The sequence below is a fragment of the Hyaena hyaena genome, unplaced genomic scaffold (assembly GCF_003009895.1).
Source record: "Hyaena hyaena isolate Hyena2069 unplaced genomic scaffold, ASM300989v1 scaffold_1418, whole genome shotgun sequence".
Lineage (NCBI taxonomy): Eukaryota > Metazoa > Chordata > Mammalia > Carnivora > Hyaenidae > Hyaena > Hyaena hyaena.
Window position 1 is genome coordinate 255,799 of NW_024082057.1, and position 13,786 is coordinate 269,584.

The 13,786-nt window shown below is 67.4% G+C and overlaps 1 long non-coding RNA gene across 2 annotated transcripts; it reads right to left on the bottom strand.

Moving 5' to 3' along the window:
* Positions 1–10,558: 10,558 nt before the first annotated feature.
* LOC120225521 lies at positions 10,559–13,064 on the bottom strand. 2 transcript variants are annotated; one of them, XR_005526826.1, is made up of 5 exons: positions 11,833–13,064; positions 11,608–11,729; positions 11,408–11,528; positions 11,204–11,333; positions 10,559–11,124 (listed from the first exon to the last, which is right to left on the bottom strand). It is a non-coding gene; the product is annotated as an uncharacterized LOC120225521 (long non-coding RNA). The 2 variants fall into 2 exon arrangements; XR_005526825.1 differs by having other exon boundaries at positions 11,608–11,733; positions 11,833–13,062.
* Positions 13,065–13,786: the final 722 nt, after the last annotated feature.

Genomic DNA, 13,786 nt, shown 5'->3' on the forward strand with positions numbered 1-13,786 from the left:
AAGTTCTGGCTCTTGGTCCACTCTCTTTGGGGGGCTCTTCCAGGGCCCTCTTTAGGCCCCAACCTGGGCTTCCCGCTGTCCCCCGCAGGGGCAAGGGGCAGAGGTGGGGGCCGGCTCCCTTCCTGCCCATCCTCATCTTGGGAGCCCTCCCAGAACAGGCCTAATTGTGGGAAATGCAAGCCACATGCCTCTGGTTCATTTACACTTAATTCAATACAATGAGCTTCCCGGGGCCTTTGATGTCCCAGGACCTGCCGGCCTTTAGTGCTTTGTGGGCTGCGAAACAGGAAGCCACGGGTTTCGGGGGCAGAGCCGTGGCGCCTCCTCCCCTCTGCAGCAGGCCGTCAGGGACCCCAGGCCTGTCCCCTCGGAGGGCGGGGGCAGGGAAGGCCCTTCTGCACCAGGTGCACGGGCAGCGAGGGGCTGGCAGGCGGGGGCGCGGGGAGCCCACGCCCCTCGCCTGCGGCTGGCGCATGCTGCCTCCTCCGGAATGGCAGGGACACCCCGGGGCAGGAGGTGAAAGTGGGGTGTGATTTGGAAAGCAGATTCCAGGGACTGGTCAGCCCCACGTTGCCTCCCCGACTCCCTGCCACCCAGTCGGCCTTCTGGCCAGCCGCCCCGCTGTAGGGTAGGGGCCACACGGGGAGGACCAGGGGCCAGCAGGCACGTGGCTGGGGACAGGCTCTGGAAATCTTGTGGGGTAGGGGCCACAGCTCCCCCAGTGACTCTGCAGGGACACCACCCATCGATCCAGCCTGTGGCTGTGGGCAAGAAGACATGGCCCGTCGCTGCGGGCAGGGTGGGGCTGAGCAGGAGCAGACCCTGCTGAGCTTGGAGGGCTTCCCAGAGGTGGGGGCTCCGAGGAGGGCCGACAGGTTGGACAGGATGCAGGCCGAGGTGGACACAGGTTGGGGGCCCAGTGGGAGCAGAGGCGGGGGCTGCCGCACGGGAGCCACGTGGGAGCAAATGTCCGAGAACCCCACGTCCGGAGTGACAGGTCTCGCCTGCTGCTAGGAGGTGTCGGTGTCCCACAGGGGACACAGTGAGACCGGGAACAGACCCCAGATCCGGATTCCACGCCCTAACCGCGTGTGGCCAGTGTCCCCAGGATCCCCCCCAGCCCCCTACCCACAACCAGGGAGCTGTGCAGGGTCTGGGGAGGGGACAGCTGTTTGCAGCTCCGCATTCCAGACTCAGGGTCAAGCATTTGGGGGAGGCTGTTTTTCTTAAAAAATGTCATTTGAAAATAAACACTGTTGCTGGCGCTTTTCTGATTGCCCCGGGTCCCCAGGGAGCAGTGGGCAGGCAGCGCCCGGGGGCTTCCAGCCTGAGCAGCGTCTGACCTCCCTGAGCAGGCTCACCACAGCCCCGAGACCACACGGCCCTGGAGGCTGGGCAGCAAATCGCCGCCTGGCCGGCTCGAGGTCTAAGAGGTGGCCTTCCTTCTGCAGGTGGCCCTGTCCCAGAGCAGCACGAGGCCCAGTGGGGTCTCATCCCCCATGGATGTCTGGGGGTGTCTAGGGTTCCTGATGCAACCTCTTCCTGGGATTTCTCCTGCGCACCTGGGGCTCTCAGGGGGCCAGGGTCCCTCCTCCTCCCGCCTCTGCTCTCTGCAGTGAAGGGGATGGGGCACCCCCCGCCCCCGGCCCTGCTGGAAGCCCTGGGACAGGGCCTCAGGCCCTCGCACCCCCTACAGCCCTTGGGCTGAGGCTCCGAGCTTCTTTCTCCCCTTGGAACAAAACCCGGCTGCTCTCTTCCCAGGGGTCATCTGTGCCTGTGGCCCCTGCGGGGGTGACGGTGTGGGGAGAGGGGAGCCCTCCGCTCAGGCAGCCGCAGGCAGGGTCCTGAGGCTTGGCGCTCCAGTGGTGGCCCTGAGAACCCGGGTGAGGGGTGAGGTTGCCCTGCCAGCCCCCCCCCCCTTCTTGTGCGCTGGCCGCGGCTGGTTCTGAGGCTCTTCCCTGCTCCTCCACCCCGGGGAGGCACCCACAGCGGCATCTTTCATGGTGGATTCCGTGGCCCCGGGTGCCACGTGGAGATGGAATACCTTAGGCTTTGTGTCCTGCCTCTGCCTGTCCTCCCCCAGAGGCCTCACAGGAACCCCCACCCCTGCGAGGGACAGGAATCTGGGGGCACATCCCCCACCCTCTTGCGCGCGTAGCCTGCCTAGCCACATCCCTGAAATACCTTCCAGGGCTGAGTCACCTTCAGAGAGAGAGTCTCCCTGGGGGTGTGTGACAGGGGGCAGAGGACCCCTGTCCCCACGCAGGCGTCTACACCACCATATTGTAAAGACTGGCGGGTGCTGTGGGGAGTAGGCAGTAGGAGGGGACCTCTCCCCAGCCAAGGGGACCCTGAAGCTGGACTCGCCATGAAGGACTCACCCCCCAGGCAGGCACCATGCCCTTTTCCCCACTCAGTGTTCGCTGACCCTGACCCCCGGGCCCTCAGGGGGGCCCAGCCCCACCGGCCTTGTTTGAGCACGGAGGTCAGTGTCCCAGGACTTTGGCCACAGGGGTGCAGCCCAGAGCCCACACACGAGGCCCCCTTGTGTCCTGCCTGGGCCGGGGGGGGGGGGGCGGCAGGAGGTGGGATCAGACCGCCAGGACCACACTCTTCTGTAGGTTCAGCACGAGAAGACTTTCACCTTCCAGAAAGTTCCTTCTACTGCTTTGTGGCTGCCCCACGGGCCGACCCTCACACTCCAGGGCTCTCCTCCCACTGGTGCACGACCCCCCTGTGGAGGGCGGGCTGTGTGGCCTCACGCACAAGCACACTCAGAGGACACCATGTGGGGTCTGAGCGGGCGGACTGGAGCAGCCCGCCGGAGGCTGCAGCAGCTCAAGGGCACCCTCCACCTGCCTTGGTTCCCTCATCTGCAGATCGCAGATGTCAAGGGCACCCCAGTTGTATGTCGTTGTGAGAACAAAGGACTGATTCAGGCCTGGTGCCTGGGGCCCCTGGGCAACGTGGTGGCCGAGTGGTTATCACCAGAACGTCCATTTTATAGGAGATGTGTCCCTCTGCGTCCTCCGTGCCATCACAGCCTCTATGGTTCTGCTGGAGGGGACCCCGAGGTCACAACACACCCCCTCCTGGCAGCTGGAGGCCAGAGTGCCCCGCTCACGCCCCCTCCCGTCCAGGGCCGCCTGGCAGCACCTCCTGGGGCTCCCCGGGTCTGGAACGACCAGAAGCCAGGAGGACCAGAGCACCTGGGCTGGGCCAAATGGTCGCTCCCCCGGGGGCTGGCTGGCTGCTCCTGCTCCCCGGACAGTGGTCAGCTCAGTGTCCAAATGAACCATAGCGGGGTTCTGTGTGTGATGGGCCACAGGGGCCAGGACCCCAGGGGAGCAGAGGGCGGGGGGTGGGGGAGGCACATGCCATATCAGCGCTCGCACCCGGACTGGCCACCGGGCGGTCAGCCTCGGTCTCCCAGGAGCTGGGCCCACGGGGCCCGGGGTCAGCTGAAAGGCCTTTCCAGGGGGATCGCTCTTTCCAGGACCTTCCGCTTGGCCCCTGAAGGCCTCTCCTCCCTCAGTCCCCTCCCCGTTCTCTCTTTGCGGGCAGGGTTCTCGGGGAGGCGGCCAGGCTGGCCAGCCCCGCTCCACTGCTCTCTGTGGGGAGGGAGGCCTTCCAGGCCCTTTCGAGATGCATGCCTGCCCCCAGAGTCGTGGGAGCCCTGGCCATCCGTGGAGACCCCGCCGTCACCTTGGAAGTGATGGGCCATTTGCTGTTGGCCATGACGGATCGGGCCGCCTTCTCTCGAGCACGGACGGCGGAGCCCAGAGAGAGCCGGCTGGCCGGATCTGTGGGGCACCCCTTCAGAGACGCCCTGGGAGCACAGAGGGGGGCTGCCTGGGTGTTTGGGGAAAGGTCAGGACAGCCGCACACATGCCCGCGCGCCTCCTTAGGTGCACGGCCATGGGCCCAGGCCAGAGAGGAGGGCGCAGCAGCACGGTGTGGGCTGCAGGAGTTGGGGACCGTGGGCCAGCCTTTGCAGATGCACCGAGGGTGTGCACGGGGGGCGTTGGGGGCAGGGGGAGCCTGGGGCCTGCTTGGGGCCTGAGCCAGAAGGAGTGCACGTCTGGAGCGCGTTCCTGGGTGACAGCTTCATGAAGGATGGCGGGGGAGCGGGGATGTCTGGGGCCCTGTGCTGACCCGTGGGATCGCTCTGGGCTGGGCGGCCACGCTCTCCAGCCAGCCTCTTCCTATCTGACCCCAGGGAAGACCCAGCCCGGGATGGACGTGGCGCTCGACACCCAGCTCGGAACAGGAAGCCTGGGGGCCCCTGGGGCCGCCCCCGCCGTGCCCACGGTGGCTCGGGGTGGGCAGGCGTGGGACGTCTGAGCTCCATTTCCTCCGGATCCCGTCCAGATGTCCTTCCCTTCCCACCCAGCCCCCACAGCCCCTGAGCGCTGGCCCGTGACATGCATATAATGTGAGCCCTTAAGCCTATTGTTCCAGCCCCCGGCCTGTCACTGACATCCGTGCGCCGTCTTCAGCTGCGGCCCCTCCGCGGGGGCCGTGCCCACCCAAATCACAGGGCCCGTGAAATTTGGCCTTAATTAGGTTGTCTGGTGGCGGGATCCCACATGTGGGACCCTCTCAGGAAGGGGGCTGCCGAGTCCTGCCCTCGGCCGCACAGGCCCAGCGGGGCTGCCGGGTGCGTGGGGTGACGTGCAACCACCCCCCGCCCTTCCTCCCCGGGCTCCACACAGAGGGATGGGGGGCAGACAATAGCCTGGGAAGGGGGCCTGAGGCAGCAGCCTGACCTTGACCCCAGGCTGCCCCTCGGCCCCCTCTGGCTCTGTGCCCGCTGGGAAAACAGTGGCTTTATCTCTGCCGCCTCCCAAACTGCAAATAGCCACGTGTCCCTCGGGGGCCACTCTTGGCACACATGCCCTCTGCCCCACGTCCTAGGGTGAGGTCATTCACCCTTGGATGGGGGGCAATGGGGACTGGAGGCTCCAGGCCTGTGGCTCCAGGAAGGAAACTTCACCCTCCGGGGGTGGGGGCAGACCAGGGCTGCGGCTTGGACCAGCGGGCCCACCCGTGGGGGCCAGTGACGGGATGGAGAGGCCGGCGGGGGGGGGGGAGCGGCGGCGGGGGTCCGAGGCCTGAGTAAAGGGTCAGCCCCCAAAGGGCTGTGCGGAGGGGGCGGGGTAAAGGCAGCTAAGGGGACAGCCTACAGGGACCCTCCTCCGTCCCCCCCTTTCCTTGGTAACAGAGCTGGATGAACAGGAAGCTAGCAACGGAAAACAGGGCAAAGGCCAGTGGACCCCTCCCCCTCCTTCCTTCTCCCCTTCCCTCCCTCGCTCTTCCCACCCACCAGAGCTCCAGGACCCAGGCCTCTCCAGGCGCCCTGAGGGCTGCCAGGCCCCTAGGACGGTCTCTGTCCCCCGCTGGGGACGCCCCCTGACCCCACACCCCCCTGTCAGGCTTCCTTTGCTGTTCTAGGCCGCCTCACACCCCTGCTGGGCCCCAGGAACCTCCCAGAAAGAGGCAGTGACCTCAGGGCGGCAACAGCCTGCGTGGCAGTCCCCCCCCCCTTATCCCCAGGTCCCTCCCTGGCCTCGTCCTTCCCAGAGGGGGGACTCGTGGGGGTCTGCGGCGGGGGCAGGACCCGGGAGCCCCGGCAGGGGTGGCCCTGCTCTGGGGCGGCTCTCCCCGTCCTGTCTCCCGGTTCCAGGATGGCAGCCAGCCGGAGCTTGGGGGCAGGAAGGGGAGCCCCTCTGGCTTTGCCGGGGTCCCGGGGGCGGGCCCACGTGCGGAAGGCCCCACTGGCACCCCCACCGCGGCGCCCAGCCTGAGAGGCCCCACGGAGGCTCAAAACCACATGCTTGCGCCCCAGGGCCTCCAGGCCTCTCCCAGAGGGACCAGGAGGTGGAGGCCAGGCCCACGGCCCCCCACGCTTTCTGGGGGGGACGTGCGGACCGGGGGGCGGGTGGAGAAGCCGGGCACCGTGGCCCAGCCTCCCCTCCAGACCCCAGAACAGTGGGCCAGTGTGTGGGCCGGGGGTGGGGCGCGGGGCGGAGGCCCAGCAGGTCGGTCCTGCTCCATAAACCCCAAAGGCCGGGCGCTGTTGACACAGGGGTGATGTCACTGCCGACCAATGGGGAGCCCCTGGGGGGCTCTGTGTGTGCTCCTCTGCGTGCCGTGGGCCCTGCCACGCACGGGGCGTGATCTGAAAGCCACCTGAATAAACCCAAGGGGCCCCTGCCTTCCCCCGGGGCCCCTACTGCACGTCCCGCCCAAATCACTGCCTGCACGTGAAGGGCAAGGGCAGGGGGAGGAGGGCAGGGGTGGAAGGAGGCCTCGTGCCCGGGCTGTGCTCTCCCCCAGACACGTGGCCCCTCAAGTCCAGCCCCACCCCCACGCCTCAACTCCAGAGCCATGCCTCCATCCTCCTCCACGGCCCCTAGCGGTCGTGGCTCCCCAAGGCCAGACCCTGGGCCAGATCCTGGGAGCTGCGGCCCTGCCCTGTGCCCAGATGGCTGGTCCCCAGGCCGCCCCGTGCCTGCATGCCAGGCCGCCCCGTGCCCGCACGCCAGGGCTCCCCGTGTCCCCACGCCAGGCCGCCCTGTGCCCGCATGCCAGGCCGCCCCGTGCCCGCACGCCAGGGCTCTGTCAGTGAAGGCGGCTATCTGTCCTGACAGTGCTTCCCTTCCTCCTCGGGCCCCCTGGGCTGCAGGCCAGACCCACAGGCTCCAAACACTGCTGCCTACCTGTCACCCCCACCCTCAAAGCCCCTTGGGGCCTGTCTTCCTACCTGGCTTAAGGCAAAAACTTTGTCCCGCCTCTTGCCCCCATCCCCAGGGCCCTCCCCATGGAGCGCCAGCTCCTCGGGCTCTCCCGCTGAGACTCCCACCCCAGCAGATGGGTTTCTGCAAAGCGGGAGTCGCCCAAGGGTCTCCACATGCCCCCGCAGCCCTTCTTGGGCCCTGCAGCCCGGGCACCCGACGGGCCTTGGCACGTGCTGGCGTGTGCAGGCTCCGGGCCGAAGCGGGGACGAGGGGCCCCCCGCGCTTGGCGCCCATGTTTGTTTACTGGTCCGGCCCCCGGCCCGCGCCGTCCCCCGGGGACCCGGCTGCCCGCCTGCGTCCGGCCAGGTGCTCGGTGATGGAGCACGGGCTCCCGGAGGACAAGGAGCTCGCTGTCTGCTTTATGCTAGCACGGTGCTGACAAGGAACAGAATATCCACAGTGACCGCTTCCAGGAAATGGCTCCGGGGCGGTGGGGGCCGCCGAGAAGCAGCCCCTTCCCAGCAGGCCAGCCTGCAGGTGGGCTTCCAGGAAGGGGCCCCGCTGGTTCCCCTCACCCCTGGAAGAAGGCCAGCGGTGTCACCAGGTGCAGAGAAGGGAGGGAAGGAGTAAGCGAGGGAGAGGAGGTGAGGTGGGGACTGAGGCCTCAGGGGAGGCCAAGCCGGCCACACTCCTTCCAGGACCTTCCACCCCCCGCTTGCGGGTCACACCATCTCTGGGGCTTCTCAGGTACACACACACACACACACACACACGTGTGCACACATGCACATGCACACACATGCGCAAACACACACGCACAGACCCTGAAATCAGGAGGGGCTGGAGAGCAGGCAGAGGACACGGTTCCCATCGGGGTCTCTGCCAGGACCAGTGGCCGAGGAGGCCCCTGACCGTGGGGCCCGCCGCCCCTCCCCCTGCGCTCAGACACCTCCCAGCTCTGGGGAGAGGGAAACCTTTTGCCTTCCCTGGAGCCTGGGGTGAGAGCGAGGGAGCCACAGCCCCCACGGCCCCACCCTGTGCTGCTGTTTCCTAGACTTCCCAGGCCCTGCCGGAGTGAGGCCCCGAGTGCCGTGGTAGGCCTGTTCGAGGGAGCTCATTTCCTTTGTATTGTTGGAATTTTTTCTGTCCCCATTCAGTGGTCTAACAAGTGTCCCAACCCCACCCCGCCCCCCGGCTGTCCGTAATCCCTGCCTGAAAGTGGGCTCTTGGGTCATTAAATCCAGGCCGAGACACAAACTCACACAAAGGCACAGGACACACACAGCCGGGCTCAGATGTCCACCCTCCGGGGACGCTGGCCCTACATGGGGCTGGGCCACACAGCAGCCAGCAGAGCCCACAGAGCGCCCCACGCAGGACAGGGCCCACGTCCGTGCCCGCGGCACCCCAAGCAGAGGCCCAGTTGCAGCCACACGACTGGGACACACGTGGCCCAGGACGGGGAGGCGTGCCGGGCTGCGCACCCCAAGAGCTGGCAGCTAGCCACCTGGGCCACACGGGGCACAAGAGGCACACAGACATACGCGCGTGGACACAGACGTGGCACACAGGGACATGTGGGGACACGCGCTTGTTACGTCTTGTCTCCTCCAGGCCGGATGACTTGCTGGCCTAACCCGTCCCTGGAGGGCAGCTTGGGGGTCGTCTGGATTAAAGACCCCTGGCAGCGTTGAGCTGGGCGCCCACGGGGGGTCTGCAGCCCTGGGCCGCAGCCCTCCTGGAGACCCAGCCGCACCTCTGCGGCCGGCCCCCACCCCCACGGCCCCCCGAGCTGGGCTTGGGAGTGAAATTCAAGCCCCTGTTTGCTGCGAGATACTTAACTCACTTTACTCTGTGCAGGGGCATTTTGAAAGCGCCTCTGGGTGGTGGGGGGCGCCGGGAGCCTGTCTGACAGCCTCTCTGAGCCCCTTCTCTAAAAGGCAGGAAATCGGGTTGGGCCGAAGGTAAACACATTCCAACCTGGCTGTCCCTGTTCCCTGGAGGGGCTCTGTCAGGGCGGGGGAGGCCACGTCTGTTTTCCCAGTCCCTGGGCGAGGCCGGGGCTCGTGACCTGTTTGCAGAGCCTTGGCCTGTGGCTTCTGCTCCAGCCGCCTCAGTCCGGTCCTCGGGGGGCAGGCTGCCCCCCCCCCCTGCCCGGGCCCAGCAGCCCCTGCCCCGTCCGTGCGCTCAGAGGGGACGGGGACGCGGGCACACCGCAGGGCAGGCCGGGGGGGGACAGAGTCAGGTCAGGGCACCAGAGGCCCCCGGGTGGGTGTGGGGAGGGACAACCTCACCCTCCTGCAGTCGGGACCGGGCGCTCTCCATTTTCCAAGCAGGCCTCAGGGTGAGAGTGTGGCTGTGACTCACCGTCCCCAGTGACAGGCTGAGGCCACAGTCCCCGAGGCGCCGGCCCCACCGACTGGGGGGCCAGAAGATTGCCTCCTCTTTCCTGGGACCCGCGATCCCGTGGTGTCCAGAGCAGCCCCCCCATCCCCGGGGACCCCCCGCCAGCACCCTGAGAAACCGGCCCCGCTCCGCGAAGCACCAGCACAGACATGTTTGTAACAAAGGCCATTTTTAGACCTAACCCTTGACACCTAAGGGAGAGATTTCTTCATCTCATCGGCCCTCGGGGCCTGGAGATGGACACAGTCTGTCACTGATGTGTCCGCGGCCCTGGGGGATGACACGCAGGGGCCCCTTGTAAGGCCCTCGGTCAGCCTTGCTCCCTGGAGACCACCTGCCCAGGGAGTCCCGAGGGCCCCACTCTGTCCCCAGTACCGGTGTGGTGGGAGGGGCGGGGGTCCCAGAGGGGCACACACACGCGAGGACAGTGGGGAACCTGTGGGGTGAGCTCGTGGGGACGGCGTGGAGGCGCCGGCCTGGGGTCAGTGCACCGGGAAGGGCTCAGGCACGGGAGGGGGGGCGCTTCTGGGGCTTCTGCCCTCTGGTCTTTGTCAGCTGGTGAGGGCAGGGGGAGGGGCCGCGGACCCCAGCCTCATTTCCCAGAGCTGCTCCCTCCGGCTCCCCGCATCTGCACCGCCAGAGGCAGAGGGGTATCAGCCTGGGGGTCCCTGGCCCAGAGGCCGTCTTGGGCAGGGACGCCAGCCACCGGCCATGAGGGCCGCACTTGCAAATGGGACACGTCCCCCTCTCGTCCCTCACCTGTCACCTCCCCTCTGCCTCTTCCCCTTTCAGATGCCTCAACTCCACCGCGACCCCCCCACCCCAGGGCAGCTTCCTGGCCCCAGTTCTGCCCTCCCACGTGTCAGGCTGCTCCCCCCGGATGGTCTGGGGGACAGGGGCTCATGGAGGCCCCGGGGGGTTGTCCCTCAGGCAGACCGTGTGGCGGGTCGGGGGGCTCAGGGAGATTAGGTGCCTCTGACGTTTCTCGATTTCTCTCTCATGCTGAGAGCTCCTTGGCCCCCCAACCTCTCCCCGTAGGGCCCCGCAGACCCCTCCCTGGGCTCCACCCCATGTCTCCATTCCCTGTCACCCCACCCCACAGGCCCCTCCCCGTGTCCTATGCCCTTCCCTGCCCTCCCTCCTCATCCACCCCCCATTCCTCCTGGGCCACACCGCTTCCTGGCCATGTGCCTCCCGTATGCCCCCTTCCGTGTGCCTCACCCCATCCCTGTGTTCCCTCCTGCCCTGTGACGCCCCCCTCCCCGTGCCCCTGCTCACGTATGGCCTTCGCATTCCTCGTGCGCCCCCATATGCCTTTTTCATGTCCCCCACCCTGTGTCCCACCCTCCCCGTGCCCACTCCCCCCACCCCCACCTAGCCAAACAGCTCGAAATCCAAGACCCTGAGACAAGTTGCTGTAACTGAGTTTATTGATGAATCCAGGGCTTCTGGTGAAACCCTGGCGGGGAGGGGCACAGAGCGAGCTGCTCGACAACGGAATGTTAGGTTAGCTCGGTGTTCGGAGCTCCCGGACCAGGCAAGGGGAGGGCGGGGCCCCACACACTCGGCCGCACCCGGGCACCCCCAGCCGGAGATGGGTGGCAGGCGGGCGCCGGGCGCGGGGCGGCCACTCGGCAGTTTGCTCGCACACGTGCTCGGGGACTCGAGGCAGGACCCAGAACTCCAAACCAGTGCAAACGACTTAGTGCAAATTGAATTCAGGAGGGACGGGGAAACAGAGTCATGGGGGCCTTGAGTCCCGAGCAAAGGCGAAAGAAAGAAAAGAAATGAAAGCACAGAGGAAAGGAAGAGGAGAAAGAGGGTGGGGGGCATGGGGGCGTGGAGGCTGGTTGGTGGTCGCCTGTCCACGGCAGGGTGGCCACGGGGATGGAAGTGCCAGGCGGGGTGACGGCTGCCGCGGGTGCTGCTCACTTCTGACGATCTTGCTGTCAGGCTGGTCTCGTTCCTGTAGCTTTACCTGTAGAGACAGACGGGGTGTGTGAGTGGGGACGGGGCAGGGCGGCCCAGGAAGCTTCCGGAAAGGTCCCCGCACTCACCTTCCAGAGCCGATTCCTGAGTCAGGTCGTGTAGTGGTTCCAGAATGCAGCATATTCTCGAATCAGAGCTAGAAGGGACTTGAAGAAGCCCCACTTCCAAGGCCCAGGCATGAGCTGGGTAGCACCATTTCTGCGGGGAAGGACAGTGAGCGCCCTGCTCCTCGGGCGGCGCCCGCTCCCCGGGGCTGGCCGGGGACCCCTCACCTTGTCGTGTTGAGGGTTCTAGAGGTCCAGAGAGCAGCAGTGATGTGTTGGCTCCTTCAGGAACGCAGAGGAACGAGACCTGTGGGTGTTCTGGGGCCCCGCGGCGCCGGCCTAGAGTGGTCTGGGGGAGGGAGAGCGCTCAGGGGTGACGCCCCGCGGGTGGGGTGGCCTGCGTGGACGAGCCGCACACCCGCACTCACCAGGAGGGCCGGGCGGCATCACGTCTTTCCTCGCCGTCACACCGGACCATGTCATGTCCCTCTGAGCGCAGCCTCGCGCCCGGCCTTCGGTGGCCGGCAGGCACGCCACCCAGTCTGGAGACCTGGCTGCGGGCAAGGCGAGGAGGTGCCGGCTGAGCGGCAGGCAGAGGCGGCGGGCAGGGGTGGGGAGGGTGTCGGGCACGCCAGAGGGGGCTGGGCACTCACCCTCGTCTCCAGTCCGAGTCCAGAGGCACCGATCCCTGCTCCGTCGCTGCCCGCAGAGGCCCGCCTTGGCCACGGGCTCCGGAGTCCAGTGCCCCGGCGGACTCGCCGCCAGGCCCCCGCTCTTCACCCCTGCCTGCGCCCCGACCCCCCTCCCGAGTTTTCATTCACTCCACCCCGCCCGCCTCGCCTAGTCCGGTCTCGCCCGTGCCCTTGACTCCCTGGTGCTGTCCTGTCTGTCACGCCAGACCCAGGGGCTGAGCGGTGAAGGCACAGTGTCAAGGGACACTTGGGCCCTCTCCGCACCAGACCCTGGGCCGCAGTGCTACGTGGGAACGGCGCGTCCGCAGGCGGGGCCCGCCGCAGCCTCCTTGCTGCAGAAATCTCTCCCGAGCCGGTACCTGCGGCCACCGCTCCCTCCGGTGACATCCTGCTGCGGGCCACCCCGCGCACTGCTCCTTCTTTCCCGCTCTCCAGCCCTCGAAGCCCTGGCTTCACCAGAGCCGCTCGCGTACCTGCTACTACATGAATTTCAGTGGGTGAGAAGATGTGGCGGCTGGGGATCCCCGCTGCGTCCTGAGTCCCCACCTCGTCCTGTCTGACCCGGGCCTGGTGCCACCCGGCACGTGCTGGATCCCCTCAGCCACCTGCCACCTCCCCGGCTGGCAGCCCCGCCTCATCTCCTGCCTGTTCCCTCGAAATGCTCTTTCTACCCGGGAAGGGCCCGCGGCCCCCCGGCCCACAGCGGTCTCAGCTCCCCTGAGACGATGTCACCTGTGCCGACCGCCCTCCTTCGTCCGCCGCTCTGCCGGGAGGTCAGCCGCTTCTCCTCGCTGGCCCTGCTCCCCGAAGCCTTCTTCTTGCAGAAGGCCAGCGGAGCAAGGCCCAGGGAGGGGAGGGGACTCACCTGGCCGACAGACCGCTGTCCTCACTTGCCCACGGCTGCCAGCTCTACGGCCCCACTGCCCCAGGTCCCGGGCGAGTCCCTCTCCAGCACCCCTCGTCCACCAGCCGCCACGTCCTGAAACCAGAACTGACCGGGATGAATGTCTGGCTCCCCCCTCTTTCCTCTACACCCCCAGCCTGGGCCCACCGTACCCCATGCCGATGTCACGCACGCTCCGAGACACCTGGGACCCCACGCCACACTCCCGCCAGGTGCCCCGCAGCCCTGCCCAAGCCAGCCCCGCAACCTTCTGCCGCTCCTGCCAGACCCCAGATTTCCAAGGTGATCCTTGGCCCACTCAAACCTCCCTGTACCCCGTCCCCATCTTCCCCTGGTTGCCCCCAGTACCCCACGCTTCCCTGGTTACCCCTCGGCTCCCCCGCTTCCCCAGTTTCCCCCGAAGCCCCCCATCCCACCCACCCACCACCCCCCTCCCGCACCCTGCTCACCGGCCCTAGCCCGGGCTTTTTCTAACTGGGGTGGCCCCGCCCCGAATTCCCGCCCCTGCCCCGCCAGCCAATAGGAGCGGCGACCGTGTTCGGGGCGGCCGCAAGGCCCGCCTCCGCCCCAGACCGGTCCAGCACACGTTCCTCACCCGTCCAGGAATTCTCCAAAGAGGGTCTTCTCCGCACCCCTCTGTTGGCATTGTAGACAGGGCCTGGCATTGTCCCCCAAGGACCTCTCCCCTCGGGTTGGAGCACTCGGGGCCCCAGGGGCAGACCACGCACCCTGCCCCCGCCCGCCACCGCTGGGCTCGCACTCTGCCCCCGACGGGAGCTCGGCCGCTGGTTCCGGGGACTGGGGCAGGACTCAGTGACACCCTTGGCGGCCACCATGGCTGAGACCCCACGCTCTCCTTGGGGTCCTGGGAGTCCACAGGGAGCAGTCACATGAGGGGTGGGGGGGGTGGGGGAACGAGAGCTTAATCACCTGGCGATCTCAGGGGCCAGGGTGAGTGGCTGAACCCCAGCTCCACAACCATCTGGTTGACACTGATGTGCGGGGATAGCG